The following is a 6,219-nucleotide window of genomic DNA, read 5'->3' on the forward strand; positions in this document are numbered from 1 at the left end:
ATTGGTTCATATCTACCCAGAGGCACCTCAGAAGACAAGCCTGGCGATCTGCTTCTGAAAGCTCAACCTTGGAAGCCCTATGGCGTAGTTCTTCTCTGCACATGTGGGGTCACCAGGTGTCAGAACAGACTCCATGGCGACTAATAACAACAACAGGATGCCCGAAGACAGGAAAGCTCATCATGTTCCTATCTATGCTTTTCTATTTTGAAAAACTTCTTTAAAATAACCGTGTATTATATTCATAACCAGAAAAATTACCCCAAAATGACATTCCTTACATTCCTAAAGGACATAAATGCAAAAAATAAACACTTAGGATAATTTTGTTTGTATTGCAAAAGCTAGCTGCTATATTTGATCTGGTTTTTAGGGTTTAGGGGAACTAAATAGGCTTTTCTTTAATCTTTTTTTTTTTCTTCTAAGTTTCTAGTTAAACCCAAATATTCTTTCTTCTTTTTTATTGAGGTGTATTCACCTACGATACAATTCACTCTTTTAAAATGTTTTTAGCGGTTTTAGGATATTCACAAAGTTGTACAACCATCACTACTACTAATTCTGGAACTTTTCAACCACCCCCATAAAAACCCTGTGACTGTTACAGTCATTCCCCATTCCTCCCTCCCCTCAGTCTCCAATAACCACTAATTTACTTCCTGTCTCTACGGATTTGCCTATTCCAGGCATTTTATATAAATGGAATCATACAACATGCAGTCTTTTGTGACTGGCTTTGTACACTTACCATAAGTTTTTAGGTTCTTCATGTTGTAGCATGAACCAGTACTTCATTCTTTTTATGGCCTGGTAATATTCCATTGCATACATAGACCACATTTTGTTTATCCATTCATCAGTTGATGGATTTTTAGCTTGCTCCCATTTTTGGCTCTTACGATTGATACTGACATGAACATTCATGTACAAGTTTTTGTATGGATATATGTTTTCAATTCTCTTGGAAATTAGGAGTAGAATGGCTGGGTTATATGATAACCCTCTGTTTAACTTTTTGAAGAATTGCCAAACTGTTTCCAAAGAAGCTGTGCAATTTTACATTTCCACCACCAATATATGAGGGTTCCAGTCTGTCCACATCCTCACCAACACCTGTTATTGTCTGTCGTTTTGATCTTAGCTACCCCTGTGGGTTTGAAGTGATATAGCTTTTTGTGGTTTTGACTTTCACTTCCCTAATGACTAATGACGTTGAGCATCTTCTCATGTGCTCATTGGCCATTCGTATATCTTCTTTGGAGAAATGTCTATTCACATCCTTTGCACATTTTTAACTGGGTTGTTTATATTTTTATTTTGAGTTGTGATAGTTCTTTGTATATTCTGGATACTAGATTCTTATCGGAAGTATGATTTGCAAATATATTTTCACCCATTTGTGGTTTGTTGTTTCATTTATTGTAGTGTCTTTGGAGCACAAAAGTTTAAAATTTGATAAAGTTCAAATTATCCATTTTGTTGCTTGTGTTTTTGATGTTATAACTAAGAAACCATTGTCTGATCCAAGGTACCTGGATTTACAGGTGCACCAGGAGCAACCAAGATGTACGCCTATGTTTTCTTTTTAGAGTTTTATAATTTTAGCTCTTAGATTTAGGCCTTTGATCGATTTGGAGTTAATTTTTGTATATGGTCTGAGGTAGGGGCCCAATTTCATTCTTTTTGCATGAACACATATGCAGGTGTACCAGTACCAGTTGTTGAAAAAATTATATTTTTTCACCATTGAATTGTCTTGGTACCCTTGTCAAAAATCAATTGCCCACAAATATAGAGATTTATTTTTGGACTCTCCATTTCATTCTATTGATCTACCTGTCTACTTTGTGTCACTGCCTCAGTCTTGGTTACTATAGCTTTGTAGTACATTTTGGGAGCAGGGAGTGTGAGTCTTTCTACTTTGTTCTTTTTCAAGGTTGTTTTGACTATTCTGCATCCCTTGCGTTTCCATATGAATTTTAGCATCAGCTTGCAAATTTCTGCAACAAAAGTAGCTGGGATTTTGATAGGCATTGCGCTCAATCTGTAGATCAATTTAGGGAGTATTGCCAACTTAACAACATTAAGTCTTCCAGTCCATGAACATCAGATGTCTTTCCCTATATTTAGGTTGTCTTTAATTTCTTTCAATGATGTTCTGTAGTTTTTAGTGTACAAATCTTGCACTTACTTTGTTAAATTTGTTTCTAATTATTTTTCTTGATGTTATTTTAAGTGGAATGGTTTTCTTAATTTCATTTTTTGATTCATCGGTGGTATATAGAAATACAATTGATTTCTCTATATTGATCTTGTATCTTGCAACTTTTATTAGCTCATTTCTAGCTTGAGGCTTATTTCTTTCAATAGCTTGTCTAGAAGAGACACCAATCACTTCTGCTCATATCCGCTTGTCCAGATCTTTGTCAGATAGCCATTCCCAGCTGGGAAAAAAGTCTTTAGGTGGCCATATATGTAATCAGGTAAAATTTGAGAGTTCCGTTCTTAAAGAAGGATCACTGGTGGTGCAGTGGTTAAGAGCTACGGCTGCTAACCGAAAAGGTCAGCAGTTCGAATCTACCAGCCGCTCCTTGGAAATCCTATGGGGCAGCTCTACTCTGTCCTGTAGGGGTGCTATGACTCGGAATTGACTTGATGGCAATGGGTTACGGGTATTATTAAAGAAAGGAGCCCTGGTGGCACAGTGGTTAAGTACTTGGTTTCTAACCAAAAGATCAAAAGGTTGGCAATTTGAATCCACCAGCCACTCCATAGGAGAAAGATGTAGCAGTCTGCTTCTGTAAAGATTATGACCTTGGAAACCCAGTGGGACAGTTCTACTCTGTCCCATAGGGTGGCTGTGAGTTGGAATCAACTCATCAGGAGTGGGTTTATTACTAAAGAAAGACAAAGGAAATGGGTATTGGAGGATAACCAGCCATCTCTGTTGTAGCAAGTTGAAGGCTTTGAGAAATACTGGAGCCAAGAAACCTGGTCCTCTCCTTTCCTTTATTTTGGTGGAAAACCTACCAGCAATCCACAGCATATGAGTGTTTCTTGGAACACGTTTTGGGAAATGCCATTGTAAGACATCTCACACCAGTGGGGTCTACTGCATTTCACCTCCTCTAAGACCTGAGTGCCGAGAGCGTGGCCTTTGCAAAAAGCTTGAGTGTTACCTGAAGAGCGTCAGCCAGTGGCTTTTCTGGAACGGAGCAAGATTGGAAACTGTGCATGCAAATCTGGTAGGCTATGAATAGTATGTTTTTGAATTTGGGAATTCTCAGTTCTAACTTCTTGTAGAAACAGCTGAAGCTAAACAAAACAAAAAACACCTCACACACCCAAAAGTCAGTGCCAGCCCAAATATTTATATGCTACTAGCCTTCAGGGTGGGGCAGAGGAGCCAATAGACACCTCTTTCCAGGGAAACTATGACAGGTGGGCAGAGTACAACAACCTATGTTTGTCCCCAGGTGTGTGAAGGCATGTCTCAGCTGAGGTGCAATAGGTAATGATACCTATTGGCAATCAGCGGAGGCTGGGGACTCAGGAAAGGCCTTTCCTTAGAAATTTCCCTCTGAGTAAAGGCTGGAGGGAAAAGAGAGAAAGGATGGGCTTTCAAATCCCAGCTCTGCCACTTAGTAGCTGGGTGATGTTGGACAAGTTCCTTAACCTCTCAGAGGATCTGTTTCCTCATTTGTAAAGGGAAGTGTACTTCCTTGTCTCCCAGGGCCATTGTGAAGGTCAAATATATCGTATGTAAACTGCCTGGCGCTCCTCATTCTCCTGCTTTTATCACAAGAACACCAGTCTCCTGTGCCCAGTGAAAAATTAAACTTCACCCACAGTGGTTGCAGAGAGCAGTTCCAACCCCATTTTTCCTCGTCTGAGAGATGAAAGCAGGCGGATTTTGTCTGATGGGACGAGAGAGGACAAGGCAGGAGAGAACATGAACAAAGGGCTCAGAGACAGGCTTCAAGGCCCAGCCCTGGCATTTACTGGTCCCTTGCCGTCTCTGAGCCTCAGATTTCTCCAGGTAACAAGAGGCAGTGGGATTACATGTCTTCGGGGTCTCTCCAGCCCCAGCATTTGGTGGGCTGTGCCCCTCCCTCAGACTTGCAGATCTTCTCTGAAAAGTGGGTGGGGTTTTTCTTGGTTTTCCAGTATGTGTTTCTTCCACGCCCTTTTCCAAAATGTTTTTCTGTGTTAATTTATTTGGCTGGGAAGGTTTGTGGTCAGAGGCATCACGCAGGAAATGGTTATCATAGCTGCTTGTCTGCAAGTTTTGTTTTTTTAAGGCTTTCTCCCATACAACTCACCTGCTTTGTGTCGCTTGGTATTGAGGTAAGGGCAGGGGTAAGTGGAAGGGGAAAAGGAAAGGGAAACATATTTTTAGAAGGGAACATTTTCCTACAAGTTCAAAGTTGATTGAAGGTTAAGAAAAATGACTACCCTGAATGGCAGTATTAAGTGGCTCCTTCCTACCACAGGGCCTTTGCACATACAGTTTCCTCTTCCTGGAATGCCTTCTCTGCTCTGTTTTTCTAGCTACTTCTACTTCTCCTTTGGCATTAGCTCAGGCACCACTTTCTCAGAAAGCCTTCCCTGATGCCCAGTCTAGGCTGGGTTCTTTGAAACCCTGGTGGTGTATTCGTTAAGAGCTACAGCTGCTAACCAAAAGGTTGGCAGTTCAAATCCACCAGGCGCTCCTCGGAAACCCTATGGGGCAGTTCTACTCTGTCCTATAGGGTCGCTATGAGTCAGAATTGACTCAACGGCAATGGCTTTTTTTTTTTTATGTTCTTGTAGAACTCTGTTCCTTCCTGTAATTAAATGTATTCATCTTGGTTTTCAGTGACATGTTCACTAGTGTGATTTATTTTGGTTACTGCCTTCCCACCCCCTACAACAGGACCATATGGCCCACGAGGGCAGGGACTCTAGTTTTCTTGTCACTGTATCCCCAACATCCAGTATGGAGCCTGGCACATAGTATGTGCTCAGTCAACATCCACTGAGTGAATGAGGCTGGGTGTGGCAGAGTGTCTGTGGGGTGTTCATTTGCCGTGTCACCTTGCTGGCTCACGCTCCTTGTGCAGGCCTTTTCTGCTTCCCCTTCCTCAGGGCCTTTCTTCCATCCTCTCAAAGCATCTGGAAAATTGATCCAGGGTCAAGAGTGGGACTGGGGGCCCATAACAGCCACTCCCAAACCCAACCCAGTGCCATCGATCCTGATTGTATATTGGGGAGAGGAGGCCTCTGAACACTGAGAGACCTTTGAGGCCAAAAGCAATAGATCTTTAATGGTGGAACTTCAGGCTCCCTGATTGGCAGAAGGGGGAAAGAGGCTGACTCCCCAGTCACTCCCCTGAGGAGTCTGGAGGCTAGGCTGACCCTGTTCCTAACACAGTCTTAATACCTTGTCCTAGGATTCTAAAGTTAGCAAAATTTTCTGAGCCTCAATGTAGACAAAACACTGTGTTAGAACACCGTTTGTGTGTGTGTGTGTGCATGCACACGAGTGTGCGTGTGTATGGTGTGTGCTTGTGCAATGTGTGCATGTGTGTATGTACATGCATAGGCATGTGCACGGGTGTGCACCTAAATGTGTGCATGTGTGTGTGTGTTGTGAGTTAGAAGGAACAGGAGACAAAAATCTGGACCCCTATTTGGAAGACACATGGGAGAAGGTAGAGGCCTCAGAGGATCTGGCGTGGAGCTGCTCACCAGGCTGTCCTGCTAGTGATAGCCGAGTGTCACCTCCAGGCACTAGAGCGGCCCTCGGCACACACCCTTCCTCCTGCAGGCTTGCCCTTGCTGTCAATGTTACAAAACAGGATTATGTTTGTAACTGGGGTTTCATGCATCACATGGGAAAGGCCCATTCCCACGTGCTCCCAGAGTGCTCGTGACCTGTTGTCCTAGGCCCAGGGCCAAAGCTGTTCTGGAACCAGAAGACTCAGGGCTTGGTTTTAGATTCTGAGCCAAAGGAAGCCCCAACAAAGCCAAAAATAGGTCTGGGAGGGGCAGGACCAGAGCATGACCTCTCACTTGTCAAGGGTGTCTTGAGTGTGAGGCCCGGAGCTGCAGGAAGGAGGCTCTGAGAGCCCTGGGTAGAGAAAGGAGCGGCAGAACGTTGTGGCACCATTTTGGAAGGCAGCGAGGGGAGGGCTCTGAGTGAGGGGCCTGCCCTATGCTAACCAGGCTGTCTGCTCC

Source organism: Loxodonta africana, chromosome 17 (assembly GCF_030014295.1).
Source record: "Loxodonta africana isolate mLoxAfr1 chromosome 17, mLoxAfr1.hap2, whole genome shotgun sequence".
In the NCBI taxonomy this organism is placed as follows: Eukaryota; Metazoa; Chordata; class Mammalia; order Proboscidea; family Elephantidae; genus Loxodonta; species Loxodonta africana.